At 38.4% G+C, this 15980-nt stretch overlaps 1 protein-coding gene across 9 annotated transcripts in view; it reads right to left on the bottom strand.

Moving 5' to 3' along the window:
- The window catches only part of SIPA1L1 (signal induced proliferation associated 1 like 1), a 420357-nt gene that overhangs the window by 329733 nt on the left and 74644 nt on the right, over window positions 1–15980 (bottom strand). Inside the window, exon 1 of one of the 9 annotated variants that reach the window (XM_017882763.1) lies at window positions 13236–13339. The exons of 7 other annotated variants lie outside the window; for them this stretch is intronic. The gene's annotated coding sequence lies outside the window, so the exon portion shown is untranslated. Of the gene's footprint in view, window positions 1–13235; window positions 13340–15980 lie in introns of those variants that run through there. One more of the 9 variants, XM_017882773.1, reaches the window with a different exon arrangement.

The following is a 15980-nucleotide window of genomic DNA, read 5'->3' as shown; positions in this document are numbered from 1 at the left end:
GGGGGGGGGCGGGCACACTATTGGCATCTAATATACAGAAACCAGGGAAGCTGCTAAACATCTTACAATGCACAGGACAGTCCCCTCCAACAAAGAATTATCCTGCCTAAAATGAAAATAGTGGTGAGGTTGAGAAACCCTGTTCCCAAAAAACCAAACACTCTGTGTATTTGGAAATTCCACAATTCTCACACTGCTCATTTCAGATCACATAATAAGCTCCCACTATAGTCGTAATTCCTATGAATGCTAAGCTTATTGGTTAAAAGAATACCCACATATATGCCCAATACTAATCATCTACAGCACATGTACCAATTTCTAAAATGTATTCAAATAAGTCAGACACGTCCATAAGAGCTTCCAATAAATAATTTTAAACACTATTTCAAACTATTTAATTGCCAAACTCTGTTCCCAACCACATAAACTGGAAGCTAAGAAGAATAAAAATCATCAGAACTTAGTTTCACTCACAGATATTCCCAATTCCTACTGAGGACAAAAGGGGAAGTTCCTCTTCCCAGCCTATCAACCTGGACATTAGGACTCCCACCTTTTATTCAGCTAAATAAAAAAGCACTTCAAACAAGACTTACCAAGGGCCTATCATGCCCTCACACTATGATCTCATATAATATGGTAGAACAGAGCTTGGTAAGACCCCGCAACACCCCTTTCCTACACTACCATAACGAAATCATACTAACATCGGAAGAAAACTGTGGGTAAAATAAACCTCTAAAGAAGGAATGTTCAATCTTTTGGCTCCCCGGACCACAGTGGAAGAATTATTATCTTAAGCCACACATAAAATACACTAACGATAGCTGATGAGTTTTAAAAAACATTGCAATAAAATCTCATAATGTTTTAAGAAAGTTTACAAGTTTGTGTTGGGCTGCATTCAAAGCCATCCTGTGCCACATGTGGTCCGTGGGCTGCAGGTTGGACAAGCTTGCTCTAAAGGATATTCTGAGAGTCAGATATCTAAGACAACAAAACTTGCTGTTTTTACACAACTGGCCTACAGCTTGCACCCACAGAATAGGCGAAGAAATCTATAACACTCAAAATACATACTTCATTTTGTTAATCTTTAATTAATGAGCTATAATTAATTGTATAAATAAGATATGCCTGGCAGCTGATCTGCGGTAGTAATCCACTTAGGAACATGAATAAACATGCAAATTTTAAACTCAAGCAAAAGGACAGGATTTATGAACACACTTAGAAAGATTCCATCAGAATTACTCCATTCTAATTGAACAAGATTTCCATATGTGGCAAATGGGCTTATTCTAATTAAAGTCTGACTTTGTCTTCTGAATCCTCAGTGTACACAGGAACCACCCACATCAGGCTCAACAACAGTAACTCGAAGCAGCAAGCGGACCGGGGCCGTGGGTAGCGGGGCAAAGACCAATGCTCACACCCCAAAGCACTAGAAGCACCAGAAGGTTTGGCAGTCCAAGTAGAACCTGTGCCAGAGGCAGGACTCCAATCAGGAACTCCCACTCATTGCAACCTCTCTGGCCCAGCCAACTCCTTGGGAAGCTTTGCTGAATGCCGTGCTTATCCAAAGCTGAAACGGAGTAGAAGAGGCTAACATATGTTCTAGATTCAAGGTGCCTGTGAAATCAGTGTAGAGACTACCACGCCTCCACTACAGAGAGAAGACAACTGGGGAAGGCAGCCCCAGTTAAGAGTTAGAAAAACAATGACAGGTTCAAGGACAACTTTTCAATATCCATCAGTGGCTAACAGAACAGAACAATGCTACAAAGAAAGGAAAGCCCAGAAATTACTAGCAAGGTTCAGAAGTAGTAGTGCATGATATGAAATTTAACCTCTACCCCCATTTTTTCTAGATTTAAATTAGTCCTTAAATAAAAACTTATAATAAAGTTTCAAAACATAAACATTTTTTCCCTCTCTTAGCAGTAAAATATATTCAGTTCCAAAAAAGAAAGGTTGCTCAATTTCCTGTCAAAAGCAATCAGGAGAAGGCCACCTACACTGTAAAAGCAGCAAGAAAAAAACAAAACGCTAAAGAAAAGTCTGATGCGTGGGTGTATACAAAGTGCAATGTAACTACCACCCTGAGTTTTCAAAAGTTCTTTTCCCTGATCATTCTGAGAAATATGAAAATTAGTATAACTGCTAAAGAGAAGTTTGACCTCCAGTCTATTTAAGGAAAACAAGCCCTATGATGGATCTAAGTCGCCTCAAAGGAAGACAGGTATGGAGGGAGGGGGGAAGGAATTCTATGTATTTAACCTATGGTTTTCTGTACCGAGGGAAAACGGGAGATTCTGCCAAAGAGACAATTTGCATGTAATGTTCTCACAGAAAGAATATTATTCTGACAATGAACCTTCTCCCTATAGCCACCCTTACCCCCACCCTGACTCACACAATGTTCTGGACTAGAACCACCTTCATCCAAGGCTGAGTATTCTTAATCTGAAAATATGAAATCGGAAATACTCCAAAATCTGAAACTTTTTAATGCCATCGTGACTTTCACTGCTCAAAGGAAATGCTCATTGGAGCACTTCAGATTTTAGGTTTTCAGATTAGGGATGCTGAACTGGTAAGTATACTACAAATATTCCAAAATCCGAAAAAATAAAAAATCCTAAACACTTCTGGTCCCAAGCATTTTGGATAAGGGAAACTCATCCCATATGTTTAACCCTAAACGTTCAGGGGCTAAGCATTCACAAGTATGTATGTGAGCTGACTAGATTATGAATTAGCTAGAGCATCACATTCGCCACTCTACCAAATGCCCTCACCCTGCTTATATGTTCTGAAAATTTGAAATTCTAAGACAGGCAATCAACAGCCCAGCACTTTGAAAAGTAAACTAAAAGCCTACCGAAATATGCTTAGTACTAAGGTAGACACAGTGTGATGAAATAAGAAAGAAAGAAAGTGCTTTAATGGCTCACCAGCGGATTGAGAAGAAACGAATAGCATACACAAAGTAAGTTAAAATTAAATACAGTATTGTCATTGAATACAATGAGGTGCCATATTTTTGTAAACTACACTTTCCATTCAAAGAAGCAGTTTGGCACAAAGGCAAAATAGATGAAGGAAATAAATAATGGGCCAAGAATGTATTAATGTGATGATTATAAATATTAAAATACAGCATACCAAAAGACAAATCAGGATGTATAATAAGTATAATAACAGGAAGGCCACCATGGTCGGGTAGTTTCAAGACAAGGCAGCCCAACAAGCAAGTCCCTTAAACCTTATAAATGACTTTGATAAGCTAACAATTCTGTTATTAAGTCAACTGTGAGAGGTTTTGCTTTGTTTTACTTTACAACTTCAGACCAACCTACAAAAATGTTGCAAGAACACTACAGATAACTTTTTTTCCTGAACTATTTGAGACTAAGTAGCCAACATGATGGCCTATCACTCCCAGACTTTAGTGAGTAATTTCTATAAACAAGTGCATTCTCCTACAAAACTAACAATAATGGTGACCATCAAAAACCAGAAATTAACACTGCTGTTATGTTGTCATCTACTTTACAGCCTAGATTTGACTTCTCCAATTAGCCTAATCCTTTTATTAAGAGGTCCTTTCTCCAGAAGGACCCAATTCTTTACTAAAGGTGAAACCTAGTTTTCAACTTTCCCTTCCCTATAAGAGTAGTAAATCTGGCTCCCACTAACGTCAATGTTTATTTATTGGATTTCTCCCTCACACCACATGTCATATAATGCCTTCCCTACTTGTGATCCTGTATCAGAAACAGCCCGTCTCTCTAACCAAAGGACCCATAACGGGGTGGTTTGGCAAAACAAAAAGTTTGAGACAAAAACCACTCTACTCTAGCCACACCACAGAAAAAAATATTCAACCCCACACCCACATCCTATCATCAACGGCCAAGTGGAGAGCCAAGAGTTCTACATTCACCTGGTTCTGATGAGGCACCCTTATTTACAGACTACATGTAAGAAGATAACATTTTTACAGAGCCCAAATGGGCAAAACTAAGAATATATTACTTATAGATACACTCACTTTAAAAAGCAAGAGAATGTTGAACCTGCAGTTCAGGACAGTGTTATTTCCAGAGGGAAAGAAGAGGAGGGGATCACAGGGGAACACACAGTAGCTTCAAAGTAAAACCTGCAAGTGCTAAGCACGAGTTCCTCGACATACAAGATTTGAGCCTCGCCAAACCATGAGGACGTCTTTAGGAGGGTCCCGATTTTACATCAGATATTTGAGGCCTGAAAAGGTTAAGCCCATTGCCTGTGGTCACACAACTAATAAGCAAGTGCTCAGATGCAAGCCCACAGCTGTCTGACTCCAGCCTCTTCCTGCTCGCTCCCTTCCTCAACACAGAGAAAAGACAGGCAGGAGAAACGCAGCTATGATTCTGAACCAACTGGTGGCTTCTAAGGGAGAGATTCCCACTGTACTTCTAAACCATTTCTCAGAGGGTTTTAGAGTAAGGGAAAGTGCAGTTCCAAAACCGGGGAGGGGGGGAACATCTTCCTGAAAGCAAGGAAAGGGGAAAGGGGGTGGAGGCACAAACCTGGGCCCTGCTTGGCACTGCAAGAGCAATATGAACAATCCTCGAGCGAGAGTCCCCATCACATTCCATAGGCTACCAAGTCGGTCCCAACTCAGTTACTAAGTAAAGGCCCTGGGAAAATCTTTTACTAGTTGTTTTGTTTTCTTTTATTCTGAAATTGGGGGACAGGAGAGAGAAGACCAGCAAACCATCCATAAAATTCTAAACATAGTCTAAATATGGTAAAACTATAAACTGCTTAGCCCTCAGCATGAAACATGAAATTAGTGACAAAATTTTGAGTCTTTCTGAAGAATTCATATACAGGAATACGAAGGCAGAACAATGCTTCTCTGTAGCAAAGACCAGACACTTGGGAAGCTTAAATACCACTCTACTATCTGAGGATGTTTTAAAACTGTTTTCTAAAACTAAAAGATAGAACTACATAAAAAGATAACAGAAGCAAAAAAAAAATGTTATATGTTATTGTCTTCCCAAAACATCAGAAATAACTGCATTCTAACTGCATTTCTGGTAGCGGTATCTCCAGAACCCATCAAAGTCATAACAACTCACATCACCTGGAAAAATCTCATGATCAGCACTGATGATTTTGTGACCTTAATTCATCCTTTCTAAGACAATATTTAAAAGGGAATCAAGCCTTTCCATTGTTGATTTTCCATCGTTGGTGGAATATAACTGAATCCAAGATAATTTTAAGCCTAGCCTCGCCTACAGAAAACAAAACAAAAAATCCTGCTAAGTTCCATCTCCCCCTGCTGTCAACCTTTTCTTTCTAAAAAAGAAAAAGTCTAGAAACAAGGCCACACACCAAAGAAAATGCTACAGAATAAAAGAAATAAAAGGACATACAAAATGGCATAAAAATAATTCACCGGCCTAGACAACATGGCAAAACCTTGTCTCCACAAAAAACATAAATTAGGCAGGCGTGGTGGCACATGTCTGTAGTCCCAGCTAATTGGGAGGCTGAGGTGGGAGGATCATTGGGGCCCAGGAGTTCCAGGCTTCAATGAGCTGTGATCATGCCACTGCACTCCAAACTGGGCAACAAAGTGAGACCCTGTCAAGAAAGAAAGAAAAGAAAAGAAAAGAAAAAAGAAAAGAGAAAAGAGGAGGGGAGGTAAGAGGAGGGGAGAGGAGAGGGAAAGAAAGAAAGAAAGAAAGAAAGAAAGAAAGAAAGAAAGAAAGAAAGAAAGAAAGAAAGAAGGAAGGAAGGAAGGAAGGAAGGAAGGAAGGAAGGAAGGAAGGAAGGAAGGAAGGAATTCAAAACTCATGCAAACTTTATGTTGCAGCCTAAAACTGTTTACAGTATATCAAAGCCAAGGCATGTAAAGTCATCCTCTAAATACAATAAGCAGGTGAGAAGCACAATCAAAATAAATCTCACTAGATAAAAGGGAAAGCATTTAACAGACAACCAGACAAGGTGAAGAGTATTTTTTATTAAAAGTTTTTTAGTTACTTTCTTCCACCTCCTGGATTTGAGCGATTCTCCTGCCTCAGCCTCCCGCATAGCTGGGATTACAGGCACGCTCCACCACCCAGCCAATTTTTTTATTTTTAGTAAAGGCGGGATTTCTCCATTTTGGCCAGGCTGATCTTGAACTCCTGACCTCAGGTGATCTGCCTGCCGTGGCCTCTCAAAGTGCTGGGATTACAGGCGTGAGTCACTGCGCCCAGCTACTTTAGTTACTTTCTTTATGAAAAGTGATCAGGTGCTAATGAATCTGGCATCTGGCATTAGAAAGACAAGAAGTTATCCCATAGAATATCTCAATGAAGAATGCTGAATAAATTCATCCACAGGCACTTGTTTTGTTCATCCTACTGCATTAAGCTCAAGTTGTCCCAACATAACTAACAATTATCCTTGAAAATTTAAGGAGAATAGCTCAGCTTTAAAACAAACTTAAAATTTAGAAAAGAAAAAATTATTACTTCAAAAAAGGGAAAATCCTGAGACATATTGAAGAATTTCTTTGTAAACTCCTAGATAATGAATTTTGGGTAAAAATCAATATGGCTTATTAAAAAATAAATCCCCCCCAAGGTAATCTAATTTACCGTTATTGAGGCAACCCTCTTATCAAGGGACCACAAGAATTGTATTTCTTAACTTAAATATCGATTTGACAACACATGAAGACACAAGAAAGGTGTTCTTCCCAGAAAAGCACATCCCAATGGTTCTTCGACCCCAAGTCGTAAAAATTATTCTTATTCTTCCTTTCCCTGAAATTCTAAACATAAAATTTCTGCATAGACAGAGACAAGCAAATGAAATGACTGAAAAAAGGCCAAAGAAGTGATGACAAGATGTCAGTGGCACCCATATAATCATTATATCCCTTGCAATATATGTATACAGCATTTTAGAAATTTTATAGGTTAGTTATCTTCATTTTTGAGGCTTCTCCATCTCAGCAGAAGTTCACCTTCCCAGCTGCTCAAGCCAAAAACCTACAATTCATTTACATTCTTCTTTCACATCCCACATCCATTCTGTCAAGACCTATAAATTCTACCTCCCAAAGACCATCTCGACTCCTTCTCTCCATCTCCACTGTCTTCACAATGGTTGAAGTCACTATTAGCTCACGACTAGACAGCTATCCCCGATTCCTTATTAATCTTCATTCTACCCATGATTATTTTCCAGAGAGTAGTCAGACTGACTTGTTAAAAGGTTAGTAAACTACATCTTATTATTCCCCCACTTAAAAGCCTCTAACGTCTTCCCATGGCCTCAGCTGTCAAGAAATGTGAAGAATGTAAAAATTCTGCCCTACATGTGAGCTAACAAGTTAGCCTGCCAAACAGCTACATGGATGCCTGCAGAAGACATGAGACTCCAGGGTCAGAGACAAAGGACATCATTAAGGCAGTAGCAGTGGCCAAACTATCAGTATTTTTTTGTGCTAGTCCCTTAAGACTCAATTCCCACCAGGTGACACAAAGAGAACAAGATGACATCAGCACAACAGCAGGTTGTGTCACAGAAGAGTAACTCCAAGCTTAGTGAATTGACATCTTTTGTAATGGACAGTAACCTTGCCTGGCCTTTACCCCAAAAGGGACATTCTCTTTCTCTTCCAAGGCCATTCATGATACAAATCATCCTTGAAAAGATCATCCAGAAGGCAGACAGTCAATGTAGAAACACAAGAGACAAGTGGAGAACTGTCCCCCAACATTAGAGTAAGCACCAAGTTTCTTGCTATGTCTATAAGGATCTACATGATTAGTTCTTTCTCTTCAATTTCATCTGGAACCTCTGTCTCCCCAGCATACTCACTCTAGCTCCACTGGCCATCTTTGATGCCTTCCAATGAGCTAAGTTCTTTCATGCCTCATGTACTTGGCCTGCACTGGTCCTTTTGTCAAAAATGCTCTTTGCCTAGCTTAGGTGTCAGTTCCTCAGAAGGACCTTTCCGGGTCAGTCTATCTACTTAAGCAGCTACCCTCACTTATTACCTTTTTATCACTTTGCTCACTCATTCATTTGTGCAATAAGCATTTACTGAGCACCTGCTATGTACCAATCATTGTTACCACAGGCACAATAATTATTTTTGGTACTTGTTTATTTATTTACTAAGTCTTCCTCAAGGTGGAAACCTTGTCTTTTTATTCATCCTTAAATGCCTAGAGCTTAAAATTATGCATTCATTAAAAACTCTGTTGAATAAATGAACAATTATTACAATACCAAGAATCAAAACATTTGCAGATTGGCATGGGAAAGCAGCATGACACTGCACAAGTATGGAATTGGAGCTAGATGTCCTAAATTCAAACCCCCAAATCATCATTTAATGGCACCCAAGGAATTCTACTAAGTTCTTTGTAAAATGAAGTCCTTTCCTACCTAACTCACAAAATTATTGTTAGGATCAAATAACAGAATTTAAATGGAAGCCCTTGCAATGCTGAACGTAATTCAAGACCTGTAACAAGTTAATAGTTAATATACGCCTACTGTGAGGCTGGTCCTACTATGGAAACTTACAATAAAAATTTATAACTTAAGCGAAATTAGAAAACACTTTGTTTTTTAATAAACTTGAAGGGGAAAAATGGTTCTTCCCCCAGAACCCTAGGCTCTGTAGCCCAGGATGGAGTGCAGTGCAGTGGTGCAATCTCTTATCACTGCAACCTCCACCTCCCGGGTTCAAGCAATTCTCCTCAGCCTCCTGAGTAGCTGAGATTACAGGCGCCTGCCATCAAGTCCAACTAATTTTTGTATTTTTAGTAGAGACGGGGTTTCACCATGTTGGCCAGGTTGGTCTCCAGCTCATGACCTCAGATGATCTGCCCACCTCGGCCTCCCAAAGTGCTGGGATTATAGGTAGAAGCCATAAAAGGTGAGTTGCCTTTACCTGATCTTGATCCTAAAATACTAAAAGAATGCTTTTTGGTTACCAAAGTTATTTTTAAGCAAGCTAATCCAATGCAAATTTAGAAAAGTTGACTATAGTTATACCCCTGAGCACCAACCTTCAAAACAGAATTTCTAGCTTTCTGGCAAAAGTCATGAATCTATAAATTTCAAGGATTAATTTACTGACTTTAACTGAAACCAAAACAGTCTCTTCACTGTGAGGTGGGTAGGTGGGTGGGTGAGTGGGGGTGTGTGTGTGTGTAGTCAAGGGAAAGTAAGCTTCATCCTATTATAGATACAAAAGAGTAGTTTCAGAGGCAAGGCACCAGGTGGCCTACAGGAGGAAATACAGTGATCATACTGAAGTGTGAGCAGAGGACTGGGACTGGCAACTAGACTACAAACCAGACCATCAACTTGGACAAGCTGCACAGCTGGCTTGAGCTCACCCATCCACAAGCTCATTTTCTATAACTTCATAATAAAATTACTCAGAATTTAATTTTGAAGGGTACTGCTTCTATGATCTAACACTGAAGTATAAACTGACAAAAAAGGACAGCCATTTTAAAAAAGCAGAATGTGGAAAGAGTATGATTAAGATTCTTTTTTTTTTTTTGGAGACGGAGTCTCAGCCTGTCGCCCAGGCTGGAGTGCAGTAGTGTGATCTTGGCTCACTGCAACCTCTGCTCCTGTGTTCAGGCGATTCTCCTGCCTCAGCCTCCTGCGTTGCTGGGATTACAGGCGCCTGCCACCACGCCTGGCTAATTTTTTTGTATTTTCAGTTGGGATAAGGTTTCATCATCTTAGCCAGGTTGGTCTTGAACTCCTGACCTAGTGATCCACTCACCTTGGCCTCCCAAAGTGCTGGGATTATAGGCGTGAGCCACCAGGCCCTGTCAAGATTCTTTTTACATAACATTTTTCAAACTCATTATACATATATCTAAATAACTAATCGGTACACTGTGTTAGCAAAAAGAAGGAATATGAATTGGTACTTCTAAAACTTAAAATCACAAAGAAAATATTAAATTGAGGCAGAGAAGTACATGAAAAGTCTTTCTGGCACTGCTATGAAAGACACCCAGTTTAAGAAGAATGGAGACAGATGATCAATGTACAATGTACATATGTACAATGTACATATAAGTGGCATTTACAGGGGCACATATTTCAATATATATAATTATATTCAGAAGCTTTTCATTATTCATGTGACGGTCTCTCAAAAACACGCCTCTTTACATGTTATTTTAAAGATGGCTACCTATTCCAAATGCAGAGGGAGAGGGGGACGGCGGCAGTTATCAAATTGTTCACACAGTCCTCAATAACCATAAATACTATTATAATAGTAAAAATAAAATCTAGGACATCTAGAAGCTTCTTCCTTGACATTAATTTAAATATCAAAATATCTAATTGTCTTCCAATTAAGTAATTTCCCTTATAAATAATAATGATGGCATCTCCAATATGCCAGGCACATATTCTTTACCTCATACAATCAATATGACAATCCCAGGACACCGGCATTATCTCTATTTTAGGAAGGAGTATAATAATCTGTGAAATTTTAAATCCTACCCAAGGCCAGACACGGTGGCTCATGCCTGTAATCCCAGCACTTTGAGAGGCCAAGGCAGGCAGATCACATGAGGCCAAGAGTTCAAGACCAGCCCGGCCAATATGGTGAAACCCCGTCTCTACTAAAAATACAAAAATTGTCCAGGTGTGATGGCGCATGCCTGTAATCCTACCTACTCGAGAGGCTGAGACAAGAGAATCACTTGAACCCAGGAGGCGGAGGTTACAGTGAGCTGGGATCACGCCACTGCACTCCAGCCTGGGAGACAAGAGAGAAACTTTGTCTTAAAAAAAAAAAAAAAAAAAAAAAAACTTACCCAAGATAAATTAAGAAGTGGCGCCGCTGTTATTTAAACCCAAGACAATACTATTCCAAATCCTTGCCTTTTTTATACAATGCCATTAATACATTGCTTCTCAATTATAAGTTAATTTTCAGTGTGTTCCCAGCACTACATGAATGAATGAGACTCATTATTTCATCTAATTCCTATAATACTCTTGCAAGGTAATTATTAGCCATATTTGTTTTTCATTTGAGAAAAGACTCCTAACAGTTAAGTAACTTGGCCAATGTCATACAGTTAACTTAGTAACAGGACAAGCAGGGATTCCACCCTAAGTCGCTTGATGCAAAGCCTAGGTTTCTACCATTGTATTATGCAGCCTCCACCTTATAGTATTTACAATAATTGTAATTTAGGGATAATTTATAAATTATTAGTTTACTGTCGACAATGCTACATAAAAATGCATGTTATTAACAACAAACTGTTAAAATGTTTATTTTATATTTTTTCAGAAAAAACTGGAAAAATACACAAGTAAAACAAATCTTATGATATTTATGAGTGATAAGATTACTGGTAAATTTTTTTATTTCTATTTTCTGGTTTTCCTTAATTATGATACATAACTTACCAAAAGTTAATTTTTTTCTTAGCATTCATTTAACATTTTATATTTTTAGTTATGCCTATCTACCTTAATTAAATATAACTTTTGCTAAAAATATTGGGATAAATGGGAACACTAACTGAGGAAAGTTATGTAAAGAAAAATGTTTTAGAGCACACATAAAAAAAGCTACATTTCAGGACAGGTATGTTTCTGTTTTCTGGAACCTATCAAAACTAAACTATGATTGTAAAACATGATAAAGTTTAATATAACTGCAGAGTTGAACAGACGAACAACAAAGAAAAATATGCCATACAATTACATCAGACAGCCTTTAAGTAACACTAAAAAAAAACCAGCCTTTTTATTTTATATTTATGCAAAAAAGAATTAAAAAAGTAAAAGAGAGGTATTCAGAATCCCATAACTTGGAGGCAATGTTCAAGGAAAATTACTGAAACCAGCCAAGTCAGTGTAACTTGAGAAGAACACCCTTGGAAACTACAGCACAAAATCTTCTTGAAAAAATATCAGTTTTAGTGACTTTTCGGGCATTTGAGCAGATTAACAGTAACCTGAACAAACTACTTAGTGGCTCTGAAATGTTGTTTAAGCTAAACAACAACTCAGACCACGAATACCCACAAACAATCAAATTTACTTTTTAAAATACATACTCTTCTCATTTTGCTCAATGACCCCATATCATGTTCACTAAACCTCTTTGGAAGCACGGCTCCTTCGTTGTGGAGGCTGCAGCAAGTGCAATCTGAAAATGGGAGGTACATAAATTTCATTTCCCTAAAGGAAACTACCACTCTACTACTCACTGAGTAATCTGACAAGAATTTAGCATTTGTCTTAGAAGTCATCAAGTGATATGCACTCCAATAGAAGCACAGGATCAGGAGAGCAGAAAAGGGGACCTTCAACTGTTTCCAAAATGCTTTAAGACCTGAAGCAAATATGACAAAACATTAAGATCTGATGAAGCTGGAAGGCATTATATTATTTCTTATCCTTTCCAGTTTGTTTGAAATATTTTAAAATTAAAAACAGTAATGTTTAATATGTATATATTGACATAGATATTAACATATATAACAACATATAAACATATATACATGTGTATATATTAATATATACACATTTAATATGTGTATATAACATCTACACATAATATATACATATAACCTGTATAATATATATACATATATTTATATAGTATATAAAATAGATATGAAATATATACAAATATATAATATATAAAATATATATAAATATGTGTACATATTATACAGGTTAATACAACACTCATTCCTCCTAGTATATTTGAATCCATTAAAACACACATACGATCTCAACATCCCTCCAGCCTTATCTGTGCCACTTGACCACCCAAAGCAGCCACTGCTGCCGTGAATACCAAACATTCCCTAAGATTCAATTTGCTCCTTTGCAAAGCATGAATTCATAAAAAGTGCCATATGATAGGATAAAAAAAATAATTCTTTTGATTTATTTTGGTAATGATGCCAAAATAGTCTTAAGTCCCCTGAGATGGTTTATGTGGATGCCTTCAATCCACTTTTAAAATGAAAATAAGTAGGTTTACTTCTTGAAACGGCACAATTCCAGAACAGATAGTCCTAATCCCCCAGAGAAAAGCACAGGTTATCAAGGCACCTTACAAAGTATGCCACCTACTTTTCACACCAGAAAAGTCACTTTTGGTATTAAGATGACAAGAAGATATATTAATGGCAAGCTCAGACCTTTAAAAAGTGAGTTCTTGGGCTGGGTCTGGTAGTGCAGCTGATGCCTGTAATGCCAGCACTTTGGGAGGTGAAAGCAGGTAGGCAGATTGAGCCCAGGCGTTTGAGACCAGCCTGGGCAACATGGTGAAATCCCAACTCTAAAAAAAAACAAAAACAAAAAATACACTTTGTGAGGCCAAGGCAGGTGGATCACTTTGTGTCAGGAGTTAGAGATTAGGATGGCCAACATGGTGAAACCCCGTCTCTACTAAAAATGCAAAAATCAGCCAGGCGTCATGGTGCACACCTGTAATCCCGGCCACTCGGGAGACTGAGGCAGCACAATCACTTGAACTCGGGAGGTGGAGGTTGCAGTGAGTCGAGACTGCACCACCGCACTCCAGCCTGGGTGACAGAGCAAGCGTCTCAAAAAACTAATAAATAAATAAGAAGAAGAAGAAAAGGTGTGATGGTTTACACCTGCACCTGTAATCCTAGCACTCTGGGAGCAGAGAAGGGAGGATGGTTTGAGGCCAGGGATTCAAGAACAGCCTAGGCAACACAGCAAGGCCCTATCTCTACAAAATAAAATTCTAAAACCTAGCCAGGTATGGTGGTGTGCACCTGTGGTCCAAGCTACTCAGAAAGGGAAGATGTGAGGATTGCTTAAGCCCAGGGGTTCGGGGTTACAGTGAGCTACGATGGTACCACTGCACTCCAGCCTGGGCAACAGAGCAAGACCCTGTTTCAAAAACAACACAACAAAAGTGCGTTCTTAACTGTCTTCTCACTGAAAGAACCACAGCCTACGTTTGTATGGTGCTTTTGACTACATGGGCAAAAGGCACTACGTGGAAACTACTCTCATTTATAGGAAACAGATGGGGTGAATAATACAACCATCATCAACTGCCTCCCTCTTCCCTTCATTAGGTTTTAAGAAACATTCGGTTAGTGACAAAACAAAAACTTGAAAAGCAGAAGTTCACAGCTGAAACAGGACCTGAATATGCATCAAGGAACATGTTATGAGCATCATAGTGGTCAGTCCTAAATGACATGATTTCAGCTGTATGTTTCCTTATTCTCAAAAATCAGTGCTAAACTTACTTGCCACTCCTCAATGAAAGCTGACATCTATCTCCACCCTCACCAGCCAAACAGGTTAGATTTTAATTAAGGTGCAATTATTACTTTATTTAAGAATATGTACTTACTTTAATTCAAACACTTACGAAACATCTATTGGGTATAAAGTTCTGAGCAAAAAGCTGTGGAGCTCCAAAGATCCCAATGATCTTGAACTTCCTTTTGAAAAGTTCACAACCTAATTCACAGGGAAGGATACGTAAAAGCAGCAAGGACACAAAGTGTAAGTAGGTACCACTTCAAGGACAGCAAAAGAACACGAAGTCCTACTTTGTCCTTACTATCCATGTGGTATCTGTCATCTAGCTTTGGCCTCACCCTTCAGAAAGCCAGGGAACTCAAGTGCCTACTTCAACATCATTTCTGGCACCCATGAACTTGTGTGCTATCAATCATTACGAGATTACAAGGATGATCATCAAATCTCAGCATCCCAAGAGTGTCAGTCACACAAGGCGTGTCATTCAGTCACTGCTCATGTGTAAATATCCACTTTTAAATACAGGGAATACATTAATGTGAATGAAACTTGGAGGACTTGTAATTCTGTCAGGTAGTTTAAGTGAGTACTCAATTTATTAATGCAAAAGAAAATGCTACAATTCGTTTTCACTCAGACCCTAAGTATCAACATTCACTACGTGAGCTGCTGTTGACAAAAAATACTGCCATGATTGTAGTGAAAACATAATTTTACGTATAAAAATAGTTCGAAACTTCCAAATAATACCTGGAACACAATAACCTTTGAAAGTTAGTCTAAAGAAATGCAATTAAATTTTGGTTATTTAATTCCAGTTAGGCCATCAACCTTTCAAGAAAAAAGAAACTCTGTGGTAATTTGTCACATCTTATAAAAGTCAATTAAAAGTAGAACACAAACTCTGCCACCTAAGACGCTAAAAATGCCTCACTGTGTACTTACATAAGATGTAAAAACAAGATGAAATAGTGGCTTTTATAATTAAAAGGCTGCCTGAACAAAAGAAATTCTGAATACCATACTTGGCAAATAATACTAACAAAGCACTACTCCACTAACAACCAAACTGCAAAGAAAATAGTTCATTTGCTGGAAGCAACTAGAAGGGCAAGAAGAGAGACTGAGGCATTGGCACTGGAAGGCTTGAACCATTCCACGAAGTTTTTAAATGACCTGCTCAGGAGCTTAACTTAGTATGCAGGCAGTGAGCAGCTACCAAAAGGTTCATTAGAAATTCTCACAATCAAAACCGTATGTGCCTGTATGCACGCACAAACACGCACGCACACACACAAACACATCATTCCCTGCCCACCCCAAAAAAAATTTCAATAGTATTGTAAGACAGCCTGAAAGAGGAAAAATACTGAATAAATACTAGTAATAAGACACTATTTTAAATATATATATATATATATGTATACTAGTAATAAGATCGCTGCAATTTTTGAGGTGAGACATTACTGGGATCTGAACTAGGGTAGCGGAAATAAAGAAATGAATGTAAGAGAGACTGAAGAGATAAAACTGACAACACACGGAAAACAATTACATGTCATGATGGAGGAAAAATGGGACCAAAGTCAACTAAAATCCTTAGCTTAAAGGACTGGAGAAGATGGCTGTACTGT

The sequence above is a fragment of the Rhinopithecus bieti genome, unplaced genomic scaffold (genome assembly GCF_001698545.2).
Source record: "Rhinopithecus bieti isolate Rb0 unplaced genomic scaffold, ASM169854v2 scaffold_13259, whole genome shotgun sequence".
NCBI classification, from domain to species: domain Eukaryota; kingdom Metazoa; phylum Chordata; class Mammalia; order Primates; family Cercopithecidae; genus Rhinopithecus; species Rhinopithecus bieti.
The sequence above is the reverse complement of the archived record's forward strand: the minus strand, read 5'-3'. Positions and strand labels throughout refer to the sequence as shown.